This window comes from Peromyscus californicus, unplaced genomic scaffold (assembly GCF_007827085.1).
Source record: "Peromyscus californicus insignis strain IS unplaced genomic scaffold, ASM782708v3 Scaffold_22__1_contigs__length_63687245, whole genome shotgun sequence".
Taxonomy (NCBI): Eukaryota; Metazoa; Chordata; class Mammalia; order Rodentia; family Cricetidae; genus Peromyscus; species Peromyscus californicus.
The window spans coordinates 45345097-45372238 of record NW_026294525.1 but is presented as its reverse complement, the minus strand read 5'-3'; the positions used below and the strand labels follow the sequence as shown (position 1 = coordinate 45372238).

At 42.6% G+C, this 27142-nt stretch overlaps 1 long non-coding RNA gene across 1 annotated transcript in view; it reads left to right on the top strand.

Moving 5' to 3' along the window:
- The first annotated feature begins 6437 nt into the window (after window positions 1–6437).
- Window positions 6438–27142, top strand: part of LOC128118598 (uncharacterized) — a 73490-nt gene continuing 52785 nt past the window's right edge. Inside the window, exons 1-2 of the long non-coding RNA XR_008221272.1 lie at window positions 6438–6547; window positions 25887–25995. This is a non-coding gene — a long non-coding RNA (uncharacterized LOC128118598). The remainder of the gene's footprint in view (window positions 6548–25886; window positions 25996–27142) is intronic.

Genomic DNA, 27142 nt, shown 5'->3' with positions numbered 1-27142 from the left:
TCCATTAGGACTCCCTGCTTATCTGTTATATAATGCTCTGTAAAACAGTCCTTCCATGTCAATTTCCTACTGAGTATTTATCTCTAATCCATTATATTGAGGCAAATTCCTAAACTGTACAGTCAAGGTCCTATTGCTTAAGTCCAGTACACTAACATGGTTTATTTAAGGGAAGTGGGAGGGAGGGAGAGTACCCAGGGAGAGTACCCTTGAGAACAAGAGACTGCTCTGGATGTTGACAGTCCTAGTTAATGCCTTGACCACCTGGAATGAGGAAACATGAACTAAGGAATTGCCTCCATCAGATTGACCTATAGACATGTTTGTGGGGCATTTTCTTGAATGCTAGTTGAGAGCCTCACCCACTGTGAGGAGTGCCATGCCTGAGCACATAGCCCTAGGTTATATAATGGGGCTATCTGAGCAGAAGCAAAGGGCCAGTGCTCCTCTGTGGTCTCTGCTTCAGGTCTCACCTCCAGCTTCCTGCTTGCCCAGCCTCCTGCCTGACTACCTTGATGATGGATTATACAGTGGAAGATGAAATAAACTTCCTCCCCAGGTTGTTCTTGATCAGTATTTCATCACAGCCACAGGAGGAAAACTGGGACAGCAGTATTGATTTAATTGTATGCAAATTCTTACGGAGTTTTTTCTTTTTTTTCACTTTTGTTATTTTTCTTGTTTTCCAGGTATTAGGTCATACAGACAGCAAACACATAACTTTAACTCTTTACAAGTCTTGTCTTTTTTTTTTCCTTTTTAAATTCATGTTAGCTAATACTTCAAATGTAGAGTGTTGGAGATTAATGCCCATCCATGCCTCATATTAGAGTTAAGTGGAAACGCTTCTAGTGTGTTTCTTCATCAGTGTGGTACTGTTTGGGGTCTAAATGTGCCTTTATATCTTTATCTTTTTGTTTATTTTCTGAGACAAGGTTTGTCTGGGTATCCCTGACTGTCCTGGAATTCCTCTGTAGACCAGGCTGAACTCACACAGGTCACCTGCCTTTACCTCCTGAGTGCTGTGATTTAAGGCATGGACCACCATCGCCCAGCAAAATTTGTAAATATATAATTACTGTATACACATGTGGATATGGTCCTCATTTATTACATAGGTATTATCACTAATGAGCATTAGATTTTGTTGAAGCTACTTTAGAATATTCAGACGTAGGGTTGGTGAGATGGCTTACTCAATAAAGCATGATCTGTGTTTGATCCCAATTTCCCACACAGAAAATCCGGGTGTGCCAATGCATGCCTACAATCCCGGTACTGGGGAGGCAGAGTCAGGATCTTGGGGGCTTGCTGGCCAGCCCGTCTAACCGAATCAGGTTCAGTGAGAGATCCTACATAAACACACATGGTGGGGATTTATACAATGGAACATTATTCAGCTGTGAAGGAAACTAAAATTAAGAAAATTACAGATAAATTGGGGGAGCTAAAAACAATCACCCTAAGTGAGGTAACCCAGACCCCCAAAAGATAAATACTGTATATTTTCTCTTCTATGCAGATTTAATAGGTGTGAATAACCACAGATGTTAGGTATGTAGGAAGGGACCCGTGGGAGAGGAGCTCTCTGGAAGAGAGGGGAATAGAATATAGCGTTATAAAGCGATAAAGGGGACAGTAGAATTGGAGGATTAAATGGAGAGGGGGATGAGAGGGCAGGGTAAAGGATGGACTGTGGGGAGGGACAACTCACACTAAAGGCCCTTTGAAAGCCATATGGCAGCACTGTAAAAGCTCCCTAAAATATATACATATGTAAAAAGGTTTTAAATGGAGTCATCATATAATGGGGGAGACCACAGCCCTGCTAAACATTTCATGCCACCAAGTAAAACCTCCAGTGCCGGGAATGAGTTACGTCTTGTTGAGTCAATGGCCAAAGAGTTCTACGGACCCACTCCTAGCCCCCAACATCACAGAGTATTGCCAAGGCTATTGCTCTCCACAACCTGATGATAGGGTCCTATTGCTGAAGACAGCACTTAACGTACGTTGTCAAACATGGAAAAATCAAGATGGTGCCCAACTAGAAACTTTTAACACCTACGGATGAGCATTCATGTTCCTAGAGGATACTCTGCATGCTATCCGAGGAGAAAAGTAATCATTAGTCTCACCCTATGGACTCTCTGACCTACAAGAGCTACCTCCTACCAGATACAGTGGCACAGTAGTGGTCCAGATGTTATGGTAACAACCAAGCACGTTTTGATTGGCTTTAAGGTCTACCTCAGGAGATGGAACCCATACTTGACACTGCTAAGGCAGCCCAAACCCCGAGATAGAGAGTTCATGGGCCTAGGGGAAATCCTGCTATTAGTCTGCTAAAGAACATAGCCATAAGGTGACTCCTAATGGCATACTGCTTTACCTGTAAGTCAGTGCATTGTTCAACAGTGATCAGAGAAACTTCTTGCAGTAGATGGAAATTAACACAGAGACCCACGACCCATGTGTGGAGAGTGAGAGACTTTGAGCCCTCAGTCCTAAGTGGGACCTCTTCATCAAATCTTTTCCATCAAGGTTCAAGACTCTATGCAGAAGAGGAAATGGAAAGATTGTAAGAGCCTGTGGTGACAGAAGACTCCATGGAAAAAGTGTCTTCCAGACCACAACAGGACTAATGCACAGAAACTGTGGTGGCACACATAAAACTTGTTACAGCTTCAAGCCAGATGGGGTCCCAGCACTGAGAGGGGGAAGTAGACACGGATTCCCACCCCTAACCAAGAAGCTGTTTGCAACTGATACCTGGCAGAGGGAAAATCAATTTTCTCCAGTGGGGTGTCACTGGGTGTACCAACCACACTCCACGGTAAGCCCCATGTACAGGAGTAATTGGCCAACACAAAATGGACTCCATGTTTTGTTTTGTATATGTGTGTGTGTGGGGGCTTTTTTGAGAAAGAGAACATGTAGTTAGGTGGGTGGGAAATGATCTGAGAGGAGTTAGAGAAGGGGAAACAGAAATATGTTCTACGAGAAAATTTTTATTAAAGTGGAACCTGGTTGAGGAGATACCTGATGTTGACCTTTGGCCTCTGCATTCATCTGCACATACATGTGCACACACGTGTGCACATACACACAGTCTGCAGTGCTGAATGTATGTTTTTTTGCAGATCTTTTAATGTGATGAATTAATAGATTTCTTTATTTTTTAAGATTTATTTATTCAACATGTATGAATGTTTTGTTTGTGTATATATATATATATATCTCCATCTCAAGCCCCAATGGATTTCTTAATACTGAATCTTTTTTTTTTTGGTTTTTCAAGACAGGGTTTCTCTGTGTAGCTTTGCGCCTTTTCTGGAACTCACTTGGTAGCCCAGGCTGGCCTTGAACTCACAGAGATCCACCTGGCTCTGCCTCCCAAATGCTGGGATTAAAGGCGTGTGCCACCACCGCCCGGCCTGAATCGTTTTTTATATTCCTGTGAGAATTCATAGACAGCATGTATATTATTATTATTTATTTGTAATATGCCACTAGCATCTGTTTGACATTTTAATTGTTTTAGAATTTTGCATTGATAGTCTTAAATGAGTTAAGTTTGAAGTTTTCTGCCCTTTGAAATATAATTCAAGTGTTTGGATTGATGTTATGTTTTCGTCATAACAGTAAGGGAAAGTTTTTCTTTTTGTATAACTGTTTAAGTAGCCTGGCATGATTTGGTCCTGGAAGATTTGTTGGAACCGTATAGTCCTGTGCTTATTTAGTTTAGGCCTTTGATGAGTTTCAAAATTGCAATTATAATTTGTCCCGTGTCAAATTTGGTAAGATGTATTTTTGCTGGTAATGACCTTTTTTTCTAACTTAAAATTTGTTTGCAAAGAGACAACTTAAGTAATCAAATTTTTTTTATGTTTTTTTTAAAGATTTATTTATTTATAATGTATACAGTGTTCTGTCTGTATGTCTGCCTGCAGGCCAGAAGAGGGCACCAGATCTCATTATGGATGGTTGTGAGCCACCATGTGGTTGCTGGGAATTGAACTCAGGACCTCTGGAATAGCAGTCAGTGCTCTTAACTGCTACACCCTCTCTCCAGCCCTTTTTCATGATTTTTTTTTTTTTTTTTTGGTTTTTCGAGACAGGGTTTCTCTGTGTAGCTTTGCGCCTTTTCCTGGAACTCACTTGGTAGTCCAGGCTGGCCTCGAACTCACAGAGATCCGCCTGGCTCTGCCTCCCTAGAGTGCTGGGATTAAAGGCGTGTGCCACCACCGCCCGGCCCTTTTTCATGATTTTTAAGTGCATATTATTGGCATCCAAGTTGTTTTCCCTCTCATTTCCTGTTCTGTGTCTTTGTCCTCAGTCTCATCCTCCACTCCCCCATTAGCTGATTGGCGAATCATTTCTTTTGTTGCTTAATGTTTATGAGTTAGATTTTTGTTTTGTTATTTTGTTCCTGAATAATTATTTGTATCTTTTGCTTATTACATTTTCTTCTACCTGTCTTTATTGCTATTTGACAGCTTTTAAAATAAGACATATATATATATATATAAATAATTTTTTTTTCAGAGCTGAGGACCGAAACCAGGGCCTTGTGCTTGCTAGGCAAGCGCTCTACCACTGAGCTAAATTCCCCAACCCCTCATGTTATATATTTTAATATCTAATTTTATTGGACTTTTTGTAGGCATTTGTTGATCTTGGTTTCTATTTTCCTCCGACTTGCCTGAGTTATATGTTAGTCCTTTTGTTTACTTTGAGACAGGGCTCTGCTGTGTAGCCCAGGCTTGCTTAGACTCTGGATCCTCCTCTGTCAGCCTCTCAAGTACTAGGATAGTTATGTGGATCAACACATCTGTTTCTAGATTTTAATTTTTTTGATTTATGTATTTTATTTCATATGTGTGCATGCCTGGTGCCTGTGGAGGTCAAAAGAGGGTGTCAGATCCCCTGCGACTGGAGTTACAGACCACGTGGGTGTTGGTAGCTGAATCTGGGTCTTTTCTACGCATAGCAAGTGCTCACAGTGGCTGTACCATCTCTCCAGCATCCGTTTCTAGTTTTTTGGTTTTTAAAGATTTGTTTTTATTTGTGTGCATGTCTGTGTTTCTGTGTGAATGAATGTCATGTTGGCACTGGGCTCATGGGGGCCAGAAGAAGGTATCAAAGGTGTCAGAACCCCTGGAGCTGGAGCTACAGCCAGTTGGCAGCCAACTGATGTGGGTGCCAGCAACTGAACGCAGGTCCTCTGTAAGAGCAGGGTAGCCTCTTAACACAGTTCCATCTCTTTAGCTACATTTTTTGCTGAAGTTATTAGCTTCTAAATTGACTATTGTGATCAGAGAATATTGTTGCCTCTCTTTCTAGCTTCTCCAACTTTCTGAGGCTCTCTTTGTGATATGTCAACATCTTTGAATTCACTTAACATTGTTTGAGAAGATAAGATTCTGTGATGTCAGGGTACAATTTTGGAGATATATGATGTGTACCTTATTAACTATTTCATTAGGCTATTTATATACATTCATGTGTATATTTGCTTGATTTCTTTTGGATTGATATGATGTATTACTAGTATGTTTCTGTTGATTCTACCTTGCCCATTTTATGAGGGAGGTATACATATTGTATACTGAGATATTCTGAACTGCTGTGTTTTGCTATGGAGTCTGGCCATTCACTGTAAAGCGTTTTTATTTCTTGTGATGCTTTGGGGCCTGAGTTCTGTGTGAATTCTCAAGCTCTTGATCTGCTTTACTTTTGCACTGCCCAGCCTCTTTTGCCTATTCTCCTATTTTTAGCCTTCTTTCCGAACAAGGCAAATGAGTTAGGCTCATTTGCATACATTGATGCAGCTTACTATTGACTGTCTTCAGAAGAATGAGCCTGACTTGCAAATGCGTTATTAGAGCCACCTTGGCGGACTACAGCACTGTGCCAAAGACTTTGTGAACAGTTCATGTCAATGATCTTGTCTCTGTTTACTTGGTTTTCATAAGTAAGGCTATTTGGTGGCTTTGTCAAAAAAGAATAGGACTGCTCTAAGTCAACAATCTGAATGTTTCAAATTTATCTAACATTTCTTGGCATGGTGGTGTGTGCTTTTAATAACCAGCATTCAGGAGGCAGACAACAGCAGATCTCTGTGTTTGACATTTGCCTGGCCTATGTAGAGAATTCCATATCAGCCGAGGCTACATAGTGAGACACTACCTCAAAAAAAAAAAAAAAATAATTACCTAACAGTGAATGGAAAGATAAGTGCTGAGCAGGAATATTATTTATTTTTATTATATAAATTCAGATGATCAAGCAGCATTCTCATCAAGTCTGGAACAGGATTCATGGGGGGTGGGGGGGAGGGCATCAGAGACACAATACAGGGGATGGCACTCCATGTTCATCATCCTATGAGAAGATGCCACCTAAACTTCACTTATCAGATGGGCGGAGGCATCGGCAAAGGCAAAGAACAGGGAGCGGACAGTCTTATTTCTCCCCATCGCTTACACCCTCAGCTGTTACCGAGACCTGGTTGTTGCTACACATCAAGCCTGGAGAGTGCTAGGTATCGTATGAGTCAGTTCTGTGAGTCTTACCCCCACCCCCACCCCCAGAGCCCTTCGCTGTGTGACTCAGTAGAGCATGATGGTGCCGCTGATCAGCACATGTAGATTGAAGCCGTCTGTAGACTTGCTCAGATGTATCTGTAGTTTAATTTATTCTTATTTGTTAATTTACTGGTCATAGCGTCCTACTTTTAAAGAAATAAGCGGTATTTATTTTGCATGTAAGGAGGAGTAGGGGCAGCGAGTGTGTAGAGGATAGAGAACAGTGTGCAGAAATTCATTCTCTCCTAAGTCCGTTCTCTCCTACCATGTGGGTGTCCAAGGGATCAAACTCAGGTCACTGGGCTTGGTGGCAGGTGCCTTTACCCGCTGAGCCATCTCACTGGCCCTAGTGTATACTTTTTAAAGGAACGCGTTCATCTAGAAAATCATTTGGGGTTTCTTAAGGCAATCTCAACATTACAGCCCAGCCGGAAACAAGGAGAATCTTCGTATAGAGGTACAGAATGAAAATAAAGGCGTATGTCTTAGGCTTTGTGAATGAATTGACAGACACATCTGCTTAGGCTGCTGCCTTTACACCGTTCTTCAGCCCAGTGGTTTTTTTTTCTTTCCCTCTTTAGTGTGGTGGTTAAATGTGCCACATAGAAGGAATGGATAGTCTCCAGCACAGATCTAAGATTTCTGAAATCTTCATTATTTTGCCTCAGTTTCCTCTGCTCTGTAATTTTCTGTTCGTTGTCATGTTGCCTCTTATCCCTCTTTCTGGCCCTAGCTTTCCCTCTACTGCTTAACCCAGGACACATATTTATTTCAGCGTTCCAGTGCTATAGAAGAAAGCACCCCAAATTTACGGGCTTAAAATTCTTTAATAATAATTAAGTTAATAATAATTCTTTCATGCTGGGCAGTGGTGGCGCATGCCTTTAATCCCAGCCCTCAGGAGGCAGAGCCAACCGGATCTCTGTGAGTTCGAGGCCAGCCTGGGCTACCAAGTGAGTTCCAGAAAAGGCACAAAGCTACACAGGGAAACCCTGTCTCGAAAAATAAAAAAAAAAAAAATAATAATTCTTTCACTAGTCTGTGGATTAGGAATTCAGACAGGGAAGAGAAAAGCTGTTCCACCTCAGCTTCATGTCATGTCTGCCCAGGGTGAGATGTCTTCATGTTTCCTCACATCCCTGTCAGGTGCCTCCACTAGGTAGTGTCTACGGTGGAGGCTTCTTTTCTGCTGGAGTTGTAGGTTTAGCTAGTTAGTGCCTTTGCCTTTCCTGGTGGCTGAGCTTTCTGAACCTTAGTCCCAACACTTTGAGTAAGTTTCGTGAGGTGTTGTGAGGTGGCTTTGTGAGTAAAGGAATTTGCCATCAAGCCTGATGATCCAAGTTTGATTGTCAGGACTCAATAATGTAAGGAGAGAGCAGACTCTCAAATGTTGGCTTCTGACCAACACGTGCACCTGTGCGCACGCGCACATACACACACACACACACACACACACACACACACACACACACACACACACCCTCGGTTTGGCAGTTCTGTTCTACTTAACCCAGTTCCTCTCTATTTAATTACCTCTCCATTAAGCCACTCAAATCTTAGTTCTCAAGTTTCTCTTCCTTTTCCTCTAAGTCCCCATCAGCCTCTTCCGTTACTGTTCTTGAAAGTCATTTGTACCTGTTTATCACAACACTCATCAGGTTTATTCATATTTCCCATGAGTCTGGAGAGAGGCTTGCTTTAAGTTGAAGCAATTTGTGTAATTTATTTATAAAGCCCTTATAGTTCTGAAAAAACCTGACAAGTTTTTTTCAGAAAAGTTATCTTTATAGATAGTTATTTTATTTATTTATTTTTTAAATATCTTTTGAGACAGTGTCATTATATAGGCCAGGCTGGTCTGAAACTTTTAATTCTCTAGTCTCGGCCTCCTTAGTGCTGGGGTGCAAGTGCATGCTACCTTACATGGCTTAGGTATTCATTTTAAACCACATACAAAAGGCTTCTCTTTGAGTAAACCCTGAGTAGGTGCCAATTAAAAGTTCTAGAGCCTTTTAGTTTTTAAGGAACAGCAATAGACACATTGAGGAAAAACAAGGATGATACTTACTACACCCCAGAGCAGGGCACCAGGGTCAGAATTCCTTTCTACCCCTGCCCAGCCTGTACCCTCATTCCCTAATTCTCTGGATTAGACTGTGCCATGAATCTTCTCAGAGCTGGCCCTGGAAAGGCTTGCTTGTACAGATGAGGCCCAGTTGTGGACTGGGAGATAAAGCCAGTTTCCTCCATATTTATACCCATGTGTTAAAGGTGGATGTCCAAACAAAACCAGGGCTCAATTGTTAGGAACAGAAGTGGAAAAGAAAAATGTCTGCTAAACTCCATTCATTCTAATGAGTTTATTTACAGTAATCTTGGAAAACAAGATGTTGTAGAATATTATTTTAAGGTGTGTTCTTTTGTTATATTGCATTTGTTTAACTCTGTGAAGCTGTTTTACTTTGCGTGTTGAACAGCCAATAGCAAGGCAGGAGAAAGGATAGGCGGGGCTGGCAGGCAGAGAGAATATATAGAAGGAGAAATCTGGGAGAGGGGCAAAGAGCCAGAGAAGGAGGAGGACTCCAGGGGGCAGCCACCCAGCTACACATCCAGCAACAGAGTAAGAAAGAAAGGTATACAGAAATAGAGAAAGGGAAAAGCTCAGAAGCAAAAGATAGATGGGATAATTTAAAGTTAAGGAAAATTGGCAAGAAACAAGCCAAGCGAAGGCCGAGCATTCATAATTAAGAATAAGCCTCTGTGTGTGATTTATTTGGGATCTGGGTGGCAGGCCCCCCAAAAGAGCAAAAACAACAACAATAAGAAATAGTTACAAATCCGGCAATGAAATGGATAGTACACAAGGAATTATATGCTGGTCAGGGGAGAATTAAATGGCAGGAAAAGGGAGCAGAGAGTGAGCATTGGTGAACCAAAGCCTATTTGTGTGTGTGTGTGTGTGTGCATTAAAATGACTACCTAGGCCATGTTATGGTAGAATACTCTCGTACCTCAGCACTAGGGAGGAGAGATAAACAGTATGCCCAGTAGGGACAGGATCAGAAAGGATTCAGATAAAGATCAAGTCTGGAAGCTATTCCAGGAGGAAGAAGGGCAAGCTTCAAAGGCCAGCTTGGCTGGCTGCAGATTTTTGCCTTAGGTCATCATACTCTATTGTTTGTTTAGCTCATAAATAAAGCAGCATCCCTGGACACTTGAGCACAGTTAGCAGCTGAGGTCAGACCTGCAAGCTTTTCTTACGATAATTAAGTCATCTGGGAAATCGTGCCTCTCTGGATATTTGTGGGGTCTTACTCCAAAAAGAGAATGCATAAGCATATGACGGTGAAGAGCAGGGTCAGCTGTATGATTTGCAGGGCTCAGTGCAAAATGAAAATTCAGGGCTTCTTGCTAAAGAACTATTAAGAGTTTGCAGGTGTTGACAGCATTAACCATGCATGAAGCCATTTTTAGTGGGGAATATTGCTCCCTGTAGAATCTAAAAAGAGCAAGTGGTTCCTGTTCATCCCTTCAAAGCACCTCTTAATATACACGCACTTGGCATCACTGTGGCTGTGTAAGACTGACTGGAGTGTGGCATCTCTCAGGTCCCAAAGAAACCAGGAACAAATGGCTGACTGTGGCACCTACTACTATACCCAAGCCCATGCTGGCCTCTAGGCTCTCTAAGCATCAGTCACCTGTTACAGAGTTCTGCCTCCTCTCAGCTCTTCTTACCACATACCCTACCCTAAACCTCTCCAGCCCAGGGGCTTTGCTTTGCTTCCCCCAACTTCTCTTTTCTGTATAACCCTGCCCATTTGGCCATGTGCTCTTTGTGTCTGTCTCCTCTCTTGGTTCTCGGCTTCTCTCTTGGTCTGCTTGCTCTCTCTCTCTCTCTCTCTCTCTCCCCTCCCCCCCTCCCACTTTCTCCACCTCTCTCTCCTCTCATGGCTCAACCCAGTCTGGACCCTTCCAGATGCCGTTCCTTGACTGAGCACAAAGCATTTTATTATTTTTTTTCAGAGCTAAGTTTTCTTATTTGTTATGAGAGTTTTATACTAACAGTATTTGAATTTGTTGTTTTAAAGCTATAGACTCCTTTTTCATAAACAAAAAAAAACATTTAGAGTTTGATATGGTCTAAATTTATTCTCAACACTGGTGTTGAAATCTAATCTCCAATGTGATGGAATTAAGAAGTGGAGCCCTTGAGAGGTGATTGTCATGAATGAATTGAATTCGTGTCTTTATAAAGGACTGAAGAGACCAGGGTTATTCCCTCTCCCCATGTGAGGCCATCTGTAAGTTAGGAAGTGAGTTTTACCGGATACTACACCTTCAAATACCTTAATCTTGAACTTCTCATTTGTGATGGTTAATCTTGGTTGTCAATTTGATGGAATCTAGAATCAACTAAGGGACATGGTGTCTTAGTTAGGGTTTTATTGCTGTGAAAAGACACCATGACCACAGCAAGTCTTAGAAAACATTTAATTGGGGCTCACAGTTTCAGACGTTCAGTCCATTATCATATCGAGAAGCAAGGTGGCACGCAGGTGGACATGGTGCTGGAGAAGGACCTGAGAGTTCAACATCTGGATTCACAGGCAGCAGAAGGAGACTGTGTGCCACACTGGGCATAGCTTGAGCATAATAAGACTTCAAAGCCTGCTCCTACAGTGACACACTTTCTCCAACAAGGCCACACCTCCTAATAATGCAGTGGCACTTTGGGGCCAAGCATCCAAACACATGAGTCTTTGGAGGCCATGCCTATTCAACTCACCATATACAGTTCTGGCTTGGTCTGTGAGATTACTTCCTGCAAGGGTTAACTAAGTCAGGAAGAATGTTTCCCATCATGGGCAGCACCTTCTGGCAGCCAATACCAGAGGTCTGAGGGGAAAGCAGTGTTGCTTTTGCCTGCCTCCTTTCACCCCTTGCTGGTGAGTGCATCTCCTCTGTTGCTACTACTGCTGCCATCCTCTGCTGATCAGAGCCTAGTTTGTCCAGCCTTTGAACACAAAGACAAATAGCTCTTCAGGAATCCTCTAGGTGTCCAGTACCAGGTTAGGTCTTCTGAGACACCTAGCCTTGTAAACTGAGTAGCTGCTGGGTTCTCAGCCTTGCCAACATGCACACAGCCATTTTTGGAATACCTAGGATGTGTCATTTTATGAGTTCTGCTTCTCTGAAGAACTCTAATACACTAACTTCCAGAACAACAAGAAATACATTTATTCTGCTACAGCAGCTTAACTGGACTAAGACAGAGCTCCAAGCACAAGAGAAACTTCTCTGATTAAAACCCCCTCTCTTGTAGAAGGTTCTGGGATTCACAGAATACTTCTGTATTCATATTTAGATCAGAGTTGCAAATTGCAGCCCTCAACTCACAGTTGCCTGCTCTGTGTCTTTGTGCATAAAGTTTTTTTTTTTTTTTTTTTTTTTTTTTTTTTTTTTTTTTGTGACAGGGTGTCTCTATGTAGCTTTGGCACCTTTCTTGAAACTCACTCTGTAGCCCAGGCTAGCCTCAAACTCCCAGAGATCTGCCTGCCTCTGCCTCCCAAGTGCTGAGATTAAAGGTGTGCACCACCACTGCCCGGTTGTGCATAAAGTTTTATTAGGAAATAACCACACACATTTGTTTTTATATACAAATACTCCCTAATTTTGTTTTTGAGATGCCTTGTTTTTTTCCCCTTGAAATCACTATGTAGCCCAGGCCAGTGTCACACTGCTATGGGAGGATCCTTCTGCATTCTGTGAATATGCGTTTTTCTCATTGGTTGATAATAAAGTTGTTTTGGCCTATAGCCAGGCAGAATATAGCTGGGCAGGAAAGCCAAATGGAGATACAGGGAGATGAAGAGGGGCAGAGTAAGGGAGACTCCTGTCAGCTGCCAAGGAAGCAAGATGTATAGAAAATGAGGTAACAAGCCACAAGCCATGTGGCTAAACATAGATAAGAATTATGGGTTAATTTAAGTGTAAGAGCTAGTTAACAACAAGCCTGAGCCATCAGCCAAACATTTATAATTAATATAAGCCTCTGAGTGATTATTTGGAAACCACTGCAGGACAGACTGGAACAGAGAAAAGCCTCCATTTACATCACACTGTGGCAATCTTCCTGTCTTAGCTTCTGAATTTACACGTGTATGATACCATGCTTAATTTACTTCTCATTTCTTAACGGAAAAAAACCTTTGCTGCCTTCTAAGCTATGTGATTTCTTCCAGTGATGGGAAGATGCCTGTGGGGCATGGAGCCATGGACAAGCTACTGAGGTAGAGCATTAGACAGCAGCCAATAAGCTAGACAGGAAGAAGCACGTGGCATATGGATATAGACACTGAAACCAAGGTAGGAGCCACGTTGCCAACACGGAGATACAAGGATGATATGACAAGTAGCAGGTGTCCCTGAATTTAGCTTATCTGAAATGTGGATTATTCTAGAAATTTCTCTCAATGGAGGTCTAGATCCTTGAGCCTTGTGGGAGAATAGAGGTGGAGAATGGAGAAATATGGGGACAGGTACAAGGTGAGTCCTCATCGAAGTTAGAGAGATGAGAAGATAATGGTCCCACAGAACACAGCAGTGAAATAGTCATGTCCACGGTGGATTGAATATTGAGACTAACTAGAAGGGAAAAGCCAGGAAGGGCATAGCAATGACTAATGGAAAACAAGGGGCCATTCCCTAAACACTTGTGGTAGCCACTGTAAAACAAATGGAATTGCACAGATGCACAAATCAATTTCTGACTTTATGTAGCAAATATTTCCAGGCTGTTTCTACTAGAAATACTTCTATCAGAAACTATAATGTCCATAGAGTATAATTCTGTGCATTTTAGGTTCCCTGTGGTAGTTCTAAGTGTAGAAATTCCAAGGTAAGTTTCCCAGACCCACTGAACACTGTGAATGAGACTTTGGCAGATATTGTGAGCTGAATTTTGATCCACCCACTATCAGTTCATGTACTGAAGGAACAACCCCTATGCAACTCCATATGTGACTGTATTTGGAAACAGGCTCTTCAAAGAGGTGGTTAGGTTAAAATGAGGTCAACAGTTTGGATGGCTGAAAAAGCAACAAGGAATCATACTATTAACTACTTACCTAAAAAACAAACAAGAACCACCCTACAATATGTAACTCAGTGTGTATATTAATACATATTAATATATACACATATATACATTAATTAAATTAACTTTTATCTTTGGGGCTGATGGTGCTCCCTCTAAGAGCCACCTAACAAAATCCCCAATACCAAGCTGGGCATAGTGGCGCATGCCTTTAATCCCAGCACCCAGGAGACAGAGGCAGGCAGATCTCTGTAAATTCGAGGCCATCCTGGTTTACATAGTTCCAGGACAGCCAGGGCTATAGAGAGACATTTTTTTCTCAAACTTAAAATGACAACAAAGATAATACTGCCAGACATGAGAAGCCCTCTTTTGAGTTGTTGGCCAGGGCTGTCTACGAGACTCCCCAAACTCCCAGCCCATTGCTGCTGCTCTTAGTTACCCTCCAGAGGGGGAAGCTTGTAACACAAATCCTAATTGGTCTTATAGTTAAAAATCTGGAGTCAGATATTAGGGTGAAAGCTGAAAGATCAGAGAAGCAGAACAACGAGCCACTCGAGTTCTTACCTCTACTGAATCCTCAGCCTGAAAGAGCCTGAGCTCCTCTCTCCTCCTGCCTTATATTCCTTTCTCCGCCCAGCCATATCACTTCCTGTCTCAACCTCCCTAGTTCTGGGATTAAAGGCGCGTGTGCCTCCTTAAGTACTGGGAGCAAAGGCTTGAGATCCCAAGTGCTGGGATTAAAGGTATATGCCACCAATGCTTGGCCTCTATGGCTAACTAGTGGCTGGCTTTGCCCTCTGATCTTCAGGCAAGCTTTATTTGTTAGAGCTTACACAAAATATCACCACAGAAGCTAGGTCCCTATTGCTGAAGACACCATGCATTTCAGAAACAAGCCCCCTCCTTCATAACTAGCTTTCATGGTAACAAAAGGTGCCTTGAGAGCTTTCAAAGAGACAACTGTAGATGTAACCAACCGTCTTATTAAATAAGAAACACAGAACCAATGCAAAGAAGAAAGCTAAGAGATCAGAGCTAAGAGCCTTACCCGTCTGCTGCAGCTAGCCTCTTCAGTCAAGAGAGACCTACTTCCTGAGTGTTTGTCTTTATATAGACTTTCTGTTCTGCCTTCTCATTGGTTGTAAACCCAACCATATGACTGCCTTGTAGCTTGAGTTTTCCTGCCTGGCCCACAGTCAGGACAAATCTCTCTCACCTGCCAGTCCCACAGCCACTCATACCCGACCAAGTAAACACAGAGACTTATATTGGTTACAAACTGTATGGCCGTGGCAGGCTTCTTGCTAACTGTTCTTACAGCTTAAATTAATCCATTTCTATTAATCTATACCTTGCCACGTGGCTTGTGGCTTACCGGTACTTTACATCTTCCTTGTCCTGATGGTGGCTGGCAGTGTCTCTCTTACCCAGCTTCCTGTTCTCTCAATTCTCCTCTCTGTTAGTCCCGCCTATACTTCCTGCCTGGCCACTGACCAATCAGTGATTTATTCATTGACCAATCAGCAACACATTTGACATACAGAACATCCCACAGCAAGCGGGAGATAAGACTCCTCTACAGGGAGGGGCACACTGATTGGTTGTCCAGTGCCAAACGGTCAGCCCTGAAAACATACATAGACAACATTATATGGACTTAACAGATTATATTTGGGAATATACATATATATGTATAAGTACACATATCTACAGATGTATATACTATATATGTATACATATGTACTATATATATATATATACATACAAAAAGATATATGCATGCAATAACAATTGATGAAGAGAGAGGCCATGAATTTGGAGGAGAGCGATATATGGGAGGGCTTGGAGGGAGGAAAAGGAAGGGAAAAATGTGACTAAAATACAATCTCAAAAATAAACCAACAAGAACAAAAGAAAATGAGGCCGTTGGGCTGGACCCTAATTGCATTTGACTGATATTTCTGTGTAGAGTGGGGATTCTGACGTATAGACATCAGGATACACTTGTCGAGTAATGACCGTAAGAAGTCACAGAGAAGGCAGCCACATGCCAGTCCAAGAGGCCTCCAGAGAAAACATGTCAGAATGTAATAAATGAATAATAGTTGTAGTGTGTGTGTGGGGTGTGTGTGTGTGTGTGTGGGCATGCGCATGTACGCATAGGTAGATACACAGAGGCAGAGGACAATTTCTCAGGAGTCGATTCTGTCCATTTTAAATGGAGTCTGAGGCTTGAGCTCCGGTCTTCGTGTCTACACTGTAAGCATTTGTATCCCGAGCCATCTCACCGTTCCCAAATCTGTCAAAATTCTGATACAGTGGCAACCACAGCACGTGAATTTATTATGCGTGACCTTTAAAAATCTACACAGATAATTATGATAGTCTCAATGGTTGAGAATCACTTGGTTCAAGTTAAGATATAAACACAGGGGGAAGAAAAATTGAAGAGTACTAAAAATACAGAAAGCATTCTCTTATCGATATCAGAGAGCAATGAGCTTGTGTTGCCCAACAGAGCTCCCTTCTTTTGTGTTCGTAGGCCGCCGCAGCCATGTTTGTGTAAGCCCTCTGCCGTCTACACGAAGCCCTTTCTATGCCCTTGTGGTGTATCTTTCGTTGTTTGGGGTGGAAGCAGTTTCACCTTTTCTTGGGAACCTTGCCTCCAGCCAATCAGGGCACGCGCATTTTCCGATTTGTCTTTTTTTTTTGTCTCCCATCTGTTCTCACGTACAAGGGACAGGAGCCAAAGAACGAAGGACTGTTTTTAAGCTAGACAAAATAAGGGCCGTTTCTATGCTGTAATCGGGTTGCTTCCTCTGGCTTGTTTGATCAGTTCCATTTCTCAGAGAGTTGCGGCAGTAGGTTCAGATTTCAGTGAGGCACTTGCTAAGCACATTTGGCTCAGATGAAGGCAAATTCATGTTCTAATGATTTTTATCTGACTGAAAATAGCAAGTCTTCAATATGTTAGTTTCTGCACAGAGAATATTAATGTTGACTTTCCCCCAGTGATACTGAATTTGAATGGCTTTTGACAAATCAGCCTGCTCTTCTGCACTCCCTCTTTAGTGCTTGGAGACCGGAGTTCCCTTTGTAGATCACGCCAGCCCCAGGTGGCAGCTTAGGCCACCCATGCCAGCCTGTTCCTCACTGCCGTGGAGTCTTCAGCTCCGTCTCGCTCCACAGCACAGGAACCACTCCACTTCTCTCCCATTTCTCCACCGCATACCCATTACTGTAGTGGTGCCTGCCTGTCAAGGCCTCCAGGCACTGAGTGGGGCCCTTTTACATGCTTAATTCCTAGAGTTACCACCCTCTTTCCTCTCTCCTCCTCTGAGCTTTCCAGCTGCTACCATGGTGGGTCCTTCAGCTCTTGGGGTGATCGTGGCTACTGTGTACAAAACAGCCGACCCAGCCTTCCTGGCATGTAGACATCTATAGCTGGTCTCTAGAATATAAGTATGATGCCAGCCCCGGCATACACTGACTCCTGTTGCTGACTTCCTACACCGTTCATACTGTAACTGCTTATGGTAGCTAGGGTCATATATGCTGCTCAGACCCAACCTATGTTGCCACATAAGTACCACATGTTGGTTCTATTACCAAGCACACATGCATTGCTGGCCCTCACGTCCACTATCAGCTCTTCTTGTCCTCTGCTGCTTGCATTGGTTTTTGTTCTCAATGTGGAGTCCTTGATGTTCTCACCACTGAAAGTGACATAGTTGTTAGTGTCATGGACCAGGCACCTATGTTGCTGTGTCCCATAGACTTACCAAGACTAATGCCAGTCCATAAAGTATGGAAGGTTTCTTTAAATATGCACAGACCTACACAAGTCTACAAGGACCACAAAGAATTGGAGAAGCGTGATTCTGCCAAAGTGACACAATAAACCCAGCATCTAACCCCAAAGAGATGGTGTGGTGGTTTGAATGAAAATGGATGGCCCCCACAGGCTCATAGGGAGTGCCACTATTAGGAGGTGTGGCCTTGTGGGAGTAGCTGTGGTCTTGTTGGGGGCAGGCTTTGAGGTCTCAGAAGCTCAAGCCAGGCCTAGTATAATTCCTTCTCTTCCTGCTGCCTGGAGATTCAGATGTAGAACTCTCAGTTCCTTCTCTAGCACCATGTCTGCTTATATGCCACCATGCTTGGACTAAAACTATGAAACTGTATGTCAGCCCCAATTAAATCTTTTCCTTTATAAGAGTTGCTGTGGTCATGGTGTCTCTTCATAGCAATAAAACCCTAACCAAGATAGATGGCACTTCACAAAATCCCTGACAAAGTAAAAAAAATAATTGCTATAAAGACGTCCAGCAAGCTCTCAGGACATAGGTCTCTTTGTCAAAATTTCAATATGAATGGGGAAGATGTTCATGAGGTCAGACCCTTAGCTGAGAAGCTATTGGGAACTGATGGCTGCTGGAAGAAGAGTCATTATTCTTTGGGGATATGGTCACTGGTAGGTTGCACATGCTCCACACCCCCGTGCATATGGGTGGCACTAATTAGACCCAGTGGGTTATTAAAGGAGAGAACTTGAAGTTGGGAGAGAGCCCAAGGGGAGTTGGAGGGGTCAATGCAGGTAGATATGATCTATCTGTCTATCTATCTATCTATCTATCTATCTATCTATCTATCTATGGAAAATCTAAAGAGTAAATAAAATTATTTAAAAGGATAAAATTATTAAAAGGATAAAAAACAAGAAAAATTTGAAGTTTTTTGTGACGTTTAACATTTTTATTATTTGAGGATTTAATATATATACACGATGTATTTTGATTATATTCACTATTCACCCATTCTTCCCTGTAACATCTCCCAGATTCACCCCCCACATCCTATCCTTCACAACTTCTTATCCTTTTTTTCTTTTTTCAATAGCCCACCAAATCCAGTTTGTACTGGCCACACGCTGATGGGTGTGGGGACATTTGACATTTTCAATGCTTCGTTTAGAGAGCTAACATTTTCAGTGTAGGATCTTCAGAACAGAACAGAAGATGGAAAGAAGAAAAGCAAACAAATCAAACAGACAACCAAGCTCATAATGCTCCAAGACTTTCCAAGCTTGGGAAAATACATGGACATTTAGCTACACAGAGCTCAAAGTCCCCAAAGAAGATTTCACTGAGCTATATTACAGTCAAACTATAAAACATTTAGGACAAAAGAGTTCCTTCTTCCTTGAGAGCAACAAAAGCAAAAACAAAAACAAAAACACTAAGGAAGCTTCTATTTGGCAATCAAAAGACTTCTCAGCACAAACCTTGTAGTCAGGGAGAGCATGAGATGAGATATTTAAAGTTGCTGAAAGAAAGCAACTGTCTATTGGAAGTGGGTTTTTTTTGTTTTTTGTTTTTGTTTTTTTCCTTGCAAAGCTGTTCTTCACACTTGAATGCTAAGGACTTTCTCAGGCAAAAGCTAAGGAAGGGCCTCTCTAGGCCTATCCTAAAGGCAATGACAATGGTTAGTAATTTATTGTATATTGATTATTTGCTAAGAGAGGAGCTCTCATGTTTTTAACCACAAAACATAAAATTGTCAGATAATGAAGTAGTAGATATTAATTTAATTGTGTGAATTATTTCTGAATATGAACATTGATCAAGCATCATGTACTACAATTCCTCAGTCAGACCTAAGGAAAACTAGAAAAAAGGACCAGAATTCATCGTGCTTCTCAGTTACCCTGTGATATTTCTCTTACTGACAATGAATCTTCATGCCACAGGCTCTGTTTGTCCCTCTGTATTTACCTCTGGGGTGGTCAGAACCGAAACAGGACTTCCATTTCTACTGAGCATACTATAAACTCTTCCCTCTTACTGTGTTTTTCACTTATCATCATTTCCTCTTCACTGTACCAGGTTTTTTCTTTTGGGCCACCAACCAGCTCCCAAATTGTGGCATGGAGACTTCTTAGTAGTTGTGAATGCTTGGCCTAGCTTAACCTTGTTTCTGGCTAACTTTTTTTTTTGTCTTAAATTAACCTGTTTCTCTTTATCTACCTTTTCCTCCGGGCTTTTTACTTTTCTTTCTGTAGATCTTACTTTCACTGCTTCTCATGTCTGGCTGGCTGCCTGGCTTCTGGCCCCTGGCGTCTTCCTCATTCTTTCCTCCTCCTTCTTTCTTTCTTCCAAGGCTAGAGTTCTCCCCCTATTTATTCTCTCTGCCTGCCAGCCCCACCTATCCCTCTCCTGCCTAGCTATTGGCCATTCGACTTATCACTAGACCAATCAGGTGCCTTAGGCAGGCAAGGTGAAACAAATGCAACACAGCTTTACATAAGTAAACAAATGCAGTACAAACAAATGCAGCACACCTTTACACAGTTAAAGTCATATTCCGAAGCGTAAACAAGTGTAACACATCTTTGCCTAGCTAAAATAATATTCCGCAACACTTCACTTATTTTACTTTTTTTTTTTTTTTTTTTTTTTCTTTTTTTTTTTTTTTTTTTTTTATTAATTTATTTTGCAATACAATTCAGTTCTACATATCAGCCACGGATTCCCTTGTTCTCCCCCCTCCCGTCCCCCTCACCTTCCCCCCAACCCCCCCCCCCCCCCCCCCCCATTCCCATCTCCTCCAGGGCAAAGCCTTCCCCACAGACTGAGGTCAACCTGGTAGACTCAGTCCAGGTAGGTCTAGTCCCCTCCTCCCAGGCCGAGCCAAACAATCCTGCATAGGCCCCAGGTTTCAAACAGCCAACTCATGCAATGAGCACAAGATCTGGTCCCACTGCCTGGATGCCTCCCAAACAGATCAAGCCAATCAACTGTCTCATCCATTCAGAGGGCCTGATCCAGTGGGGACCCCCTAGCCATTGGTTCATAGTTCATGTGTTTCCATTCATTTGGCTATTTGTCCCTGTGCTTTATCCAACCTTGGTCTCAACAATTCTCGCTCATATAAACCCTCCTCATTCTTGCTAATTGGACTCCCAGAGATCCACCCGGGGCCTAGTCATGGATCTCTGCATCCAGATCCCTCAGTAGTTGGATGAGGTTTCTAGCACAACAATTAGGGTGTTTGGCCATCCCATCACCAGAGTAGGTCAGTTCGGGCTGTCTCTCGACCACTGCCAGCAGTCTGTTGTGTGGGTATCTTTGTGGATTTCTGTGGGCCTCTCTAGCACTTTGCTTCTTCCTATTCTCATGTGGTCTTTATTTACCATGGTCTCCTATTCCTTGTTCTCCCTCTCTGTTGTTGATCCAGTTGGGATCTCCCGCTCCCCCAAGCTCTCTTTCCCTCAACCCTCGCCTTTCATTACCCCCACTCATGTCCAGGCTGTTCATGTAGATCTCATTCCATTTCTCTGTCATTGGGTGATCCCTGTATCTTTCTTGGGGTCCTGTTTTCCAGGTAGCCTCCCTGGTGATGTGAGGAAAATGTAATTAAGCATACTGAAGTTGTCTCAAACTTCCCTCTACCCGCATGAAATTGAAGAGCAGTAAAGAAACAGCGGGGCTGCTCCCAGGTTTCAGAAACACGAGACCCTTTTCCTCACGGCAGCGGTGGCAATAATCAAGTCCATCTGGTCCTTGCCTTTGCAGTTCTTTCTGGTGGTTTGAAATGCTTATCCACCTGCTACAGACGCAGTCCCTCTTGGTGCCCTCTCTCCCTCTTTTTTATGCACCTAAGCAAATGGTTTCCTCTGCAGGTTTTCCCGCTCCCTCCCTCTCGCTGTTCACATCAATGATTGAAAATAAATGTTACAGGCTTACAGACTTCACTACTTCATTAACTCTCTTAGCTTAGCCAGATCCAGATCATAGGTAATGTATCACAGAGCCCTCTTGCCTTCCTGTTTGACTCCAGTCCTGTGGGTGTGTTTTCATTCCGGGTGCTCTATGTAGTGTCTCTCACCCCACCCCCTCTTTTTGCCTCCTCCTCCTCCCCTACAATTATAAAGCTTCAGGACATCCGCACCAGGTCACCAAACCCATTATGACTTCCCTGTGGTTTTCTTTCCTCCAATTCACAGGCTACTTGTAGGATGTTGATGGAAATAGCTCAGTTAGCTTCCTGACCCTTGGATGAACACATGCCTCTTGAGGAAACAGTGTGTGCTGATCACTCATTAGGAAAACTACAAGGGTCCTGGTCCTTTACAAATTGAAGAAAAAATAATTAAGGAATTTCATTTTTTTTCACTGGAGTCCTCCCAAGCAATATAACTACAATGTTATTTTAGGAATATCCCCGCTCATGAATTACCTCCATTAATCATTTTATTTAAGTTTCCTTGATTTAACATTGAACTATATGTAAGACAGTTGTAAGATATAATATAGAACATTGCTCCTATTTACAATAAATTTCAGAATAATTCATTTGTTCTCACCTGTGGCTAAATGTAATAGTTTCTCAAGGAGGAGTTAAAACCACTATTTCAGTCCTAAGAATTGCAGTGTAAATGGCTTAAGAAGGATTGCAGGGCAGTTTTGAAAAGGATACTAATAGTACAGCCAGAATTGAGAGCCACTAAGGTAGGGGCGTGAGCCTATGCCTTTCTCACAGAGATAATGTGGACATTCCAGGGAGTTCCCTTCATGTGCCTGGTTTTAAGTGCATTCACTTATTACAGTTCATGTAATTCTTTCTAGAGGGTCACTGTGTGGAAAGGACTTTCTTCACTCTGTCCAATTATCTATCTGTCTGTCTGTCTGCCTGCTTGCCTGCCTATCTAATGTATCTATTATCTGTCCATCTATTATCTATTTATCTACCTAGTCCTCTCTCAGTAACCAGTCGCCACCGAACTATGTGCTCCCTAAAGTCAGGGACCAAGATTTGCAGTTAGATTAATGTGAATTTCAATCGGGACAGCTGACATTAAGCAACTGTGGTAGTTTGAATATAAATGGCCCATAGGGAGTGGCACTACTAGGAGGTGTGACCTTGTTGGAGTAGGTGTGGCCTTGTTGGAGGAAGTGTGTCTCAGTCACTTCCTGCTGCCTTCGGATCCAGATGTGGAACTCTCAGCTACCTCTCCAGCACCATGTCTGACTGCGTGCCACCATGCTTCCCGCCATGACAATAATGGACTACATCTCTGACCTGTATGACAGCCCCATTCAAATGTTTTCCTTTATAAGCATTGCTGTGGCCATGGTGTCACTTTATAGCAATGGAAACCCTAACTAAGACAGCAACTAACCCATACACATTACGAGTCAGATGTCAGTAATATTAAGGAAACTGAATCCAACTCATACAGCCATGAAGTTGGCACACAAATGCAGTAAAACGATGCCCACATAGCACTTAGCTGGATATGGAATGTGGTAAGTGGGCTGCAAATAGCTACCAGTGTTAGCTATTGTCATTGTTAGCCTGTCATCCTAGATTCTGGCAAAGAGCTTTATGCCCAAGTATTTAATAAGTAAAAACACCACTACAATGCACTTGATTTTGCAGACTCATTGAACTCTGATGGATATTTATGAAATTATTTAACAAAAGACAGGCTTCTGCTATTTCAAAGAGCAATGCTGTGCAACTCAGAAATGAAGTGTCCTGGGTGAGTTTTTGCTTTGTTCATTTCTGGGACCAGTTGGACCTCTGCAGGTCCCTGTCCTGGTCATGCACTGGGGGCACTGAGCTTCTATACCATATCACATGGGCTCTTTTGCTAATAGATTGTGGTGAATGGCAGAGACCATTGGAGAGAAGGGACATCTAATCTTCACTCTGTTCCCGCTTAAGCCTGATTTCTTCAGCTGCTGCTGTAGTCGGAAATTTTCCTGTGTCCCGCCTGGCCCATGGTCGGGTCAAATCTCTCTTACCCACAATCCCACAGCTGCTTATAAAACAATCACTCAGAGGCTTAATATTATTTCCAAACTGTATGGTCTATGGTAAGCTTCTTACTAGCCAGCTCTTATAACTTAACCCATTTCTATTAATCTATAAGTTGCCACGTGGCCATGGCTTACCAGTATTTACATCTTGCTTCTGGCGGTGCTGGTGTCTCTCTCACTTCTGCCTTTCTTCTTCCTATCTTCCTCCTGGATTTCCTGCTTGCCTCTAAGCTGCCTTTCCATAGGCCAATGCAGCTTTATTTATCAGCCAATCAGACAACACATATTCACAGCATACAGAAAGACATCCCACAGCAGACGGCCTTTGCCCATGACTACACCTTCTCTTGGGAAGGATGCATAGCTGTGCACCAGCTTTCCTTGCATTTAGGAAGGACCCTTTCCTTCTTCTCTTGCTCTATTGGGTTTATGGGTGGTGATAGTTTCCTGTTGGTGATAGTCTCTTATTGGCTTCCTTAGTTCTCCCATACATGGAAGAGATTAGGAAATGGTCTTATCATTGAAATCTTTTCAGGCATAGGGCTGGACTCCATTTCCTAGGAGGTGCCTAACCCTAGCTACCATTTCCTCAAAGGTGTCACGTTCTCTTCATGCAGTAAGCAGCATATTTTTACTAGGTCTCCACTGTGAGCGCCACCACTAAGGTGTGCATTGAAACTTCTACGGCAGGTGACCTTGTCCCAGCCTCAGTCCCTATGTATGTCTGGAAAATTTGCCGCCTCAGATTTAGCTGGAAGGAAATGCCAGTGGCTGTGTTTTTTTTTTTTTTCTCCTAAGTATCTGCTGATTCTGATGATGGAGGAGTTTCCTGATCTTACAAGTTTGGGGCTTGGAGTTGAGGGTTGAGGTAGATAATGAGTGGGAGGTTGGAGTTGAAGGTTGAGGTAGATAATGCGTGGGAGGTTGGAGTTGAGGGTTGACTCCCATACCCAAATTATGACTCTTACTCCTTAATTATGACAAGTGTGTCATGACAAAAATTTTTCTCTAGGACAGCAGTGAAAATAGACATCTGAGTACTGACTATATTTCTCTGAGTTGACCCTATTCCTTACACACACACACATACACACACACACACACACACACATATGCACACTCGTACACGTGCTTAGCATAATGATATTTAGGGAACATTCTTTCCGTCTGGGTTGGCTTCATTTGAATCACATGTTCTAGGTGATTCCACACTCGTGACCTCTTGTTAGTCCTGAATATGGGCCTTATAACATAAATCCAGGAATTACTGTTTTAGTGTCAAGCCTCCCTCAAATAGCTCACCATACAGATTAATTTAAAGGTATCCAAGCAGTGACATGAGTGGTATTTGGTAACGTGAGTAGTGTTTGCCACTTGGAGATTAAAAAGCAACAACACTCTAAGCATTATGCACTGTATAGGATTGCTCTCCCTCCCCGCCCCCACAACACAACAAGAATCCAGTTCAAAGATTTCCCCAAAGTATCTTTCATACATATTTTACCAAGGAAGAAAAATCAGTAGGACTAATGTTTGGACATGTCACGGTGATACTGCTCTGATTTGATACAGCCTCTCTTTCGATGAGTGAAAAGCCAATGTGATCACATATCCCTGTTTTCTTCTTCCTAATAACACACATATGTACATATGTGAGCTTGTGAGTGCACACACACCACACACACATACATACACACTCACACATACATACACACTCACATGCACATGCTCACGAGGGTGGTATCAAGACACACATCAAGAGCCATCAAAAGTGCAGCTTGAGGCATAGTGTGCATTGAAAGTTGACAGCTAGTTCTGCACCATGGTTTTAGATAAAGCAAGGTCAGTAGAGACATCAGAGAACAGAGTCTTTGCTTCTCTTTCCCTTTTCCCTCATATCTGGCCTCACTGATAGAGCTGACAAGTAAAATACAGAGTGTGTGGAAATCCACAGACTAGGTAGGAATTTGTTCTTGCACATTTCTGACGGCTGTTATAACCAAGGCTGGTTTGGTTCCTGGAGGGAGATCTCTTCCAGTGGCCACCTTGTCACGGTGTCCTTGTGGCCTCTCCTTGATGTGTACACACGGACAGATTCTGCATTTCTTCCCCTTCTCACAAGCCCACTCATCTTGTTAGATTAGAATTCTACATTCATGATCTCACTTAAGTGTACTTAAAAGCCCTTCTTCACATACAGTCAGGGCAGTGGTGGGGAATTCAACCAATGAACTTAGGGATAGACACATCCCATAACATCACTTTGGTTTGAATTTCAGATAAATGACAAATGGTTTTCTGGGACACATATGAAAACTATTTATTGTTAATATGAAATTTAGAATGTAATCATTCTGTGTTTTTATTTGCTAGCTCTATTTCCTGGGCCACGAGCTGCCATGGACAGCATAGACCACTCCAATATCAAAGCCGCAGGATGAGGTGTGCCACTCCAAGTCACGTGTCTACAGAGCAGGCCCAGGTTGGCAGAAAAATCATGTCCTTTCTCCACTGCTTGTCTGTGGCTTTCCTCACACTCGTGTGTTTGTAATTATGTGTAATTATGCCCTTTCCAGAGTGTAAAAAGCACAAATGTTATTATTTGCGGTTAAAATCCTGACTATATTTGTTTCTATGAATTCCAGATATTGAACAATGTGCAAACCAAAGGGGGAGAATTTTTTCTGTTTTATTTATTTATTCATTTGTAATTTGAATTCTGGAGATTGAACTAGATTCCTCACCCTTGAGTGGCAGTTGCTCCCCTGACAGTCATCTCCCCAGTCCAGTGGCCATTTTTAAAAATTTAACTTCTTCTTCTTCTTTTTTTTAGACAGGGTTTCTCTGTGTAGCTTTGCGCCTTTTCTGGAACTCGCTTTGGAGACCAGGCTGGCCTCGAACTCACAGAGATTCATCTGCCTCTGCCTCCTGAGTGCTGGGATTAAAGGCCTGTGCCACCATCGCCCGGCCTTTTTTTTTTTTTTTTTTAAAGATTTATTTATTTATCATGCAGTGTTCTGTCTGCACGTATCCCTGCAGGCCAGAAGAGGGCACCAGATCTCATTACAGATGGTTGTGAGCCACCGTGTGGTTGCTGGGAATTGAACTCAGGACCTCTGGAAGATTAGCCAATGCTCTTAACTGCTGAGCCATCTCTCCAGCCTTCAAATTTAACTTCTTTATTGAATCTTTGGGAGTTTCACATCATGCACCCCAATTCTGCTCACCTCCCAGTGCCCCCCATATCCTCCCCTCACCCCTGCAGCACCCCCACCAAAAAAAAAAAAACCCATATAAGCAAGCAAGCAGGCAAACAACAACAACAACAACAACAGCAACAACAACAACAAGAACCACCCCGGCCTCCAAAAAACCCAAAACAGAACAACAAACAACAAAAACCTCTTCGCTTCTCTTTCTTCCCCACCTCTCCATCGCCTCTTCATTCATCCTGGCGGCACCGGGGGCCTCCGTGTGTCATATAGTCCCCCCTTTTGTCCCAGAGGGAGACATCTTTGTTAGGGTTTGGGTAATTTTCAGTCTCAACTTTAGTATTAGTTATTGATTATTAACAATGAATCATTTAATTATATCCCCTTTAATATGGACGTTACTGGTACATGATATAA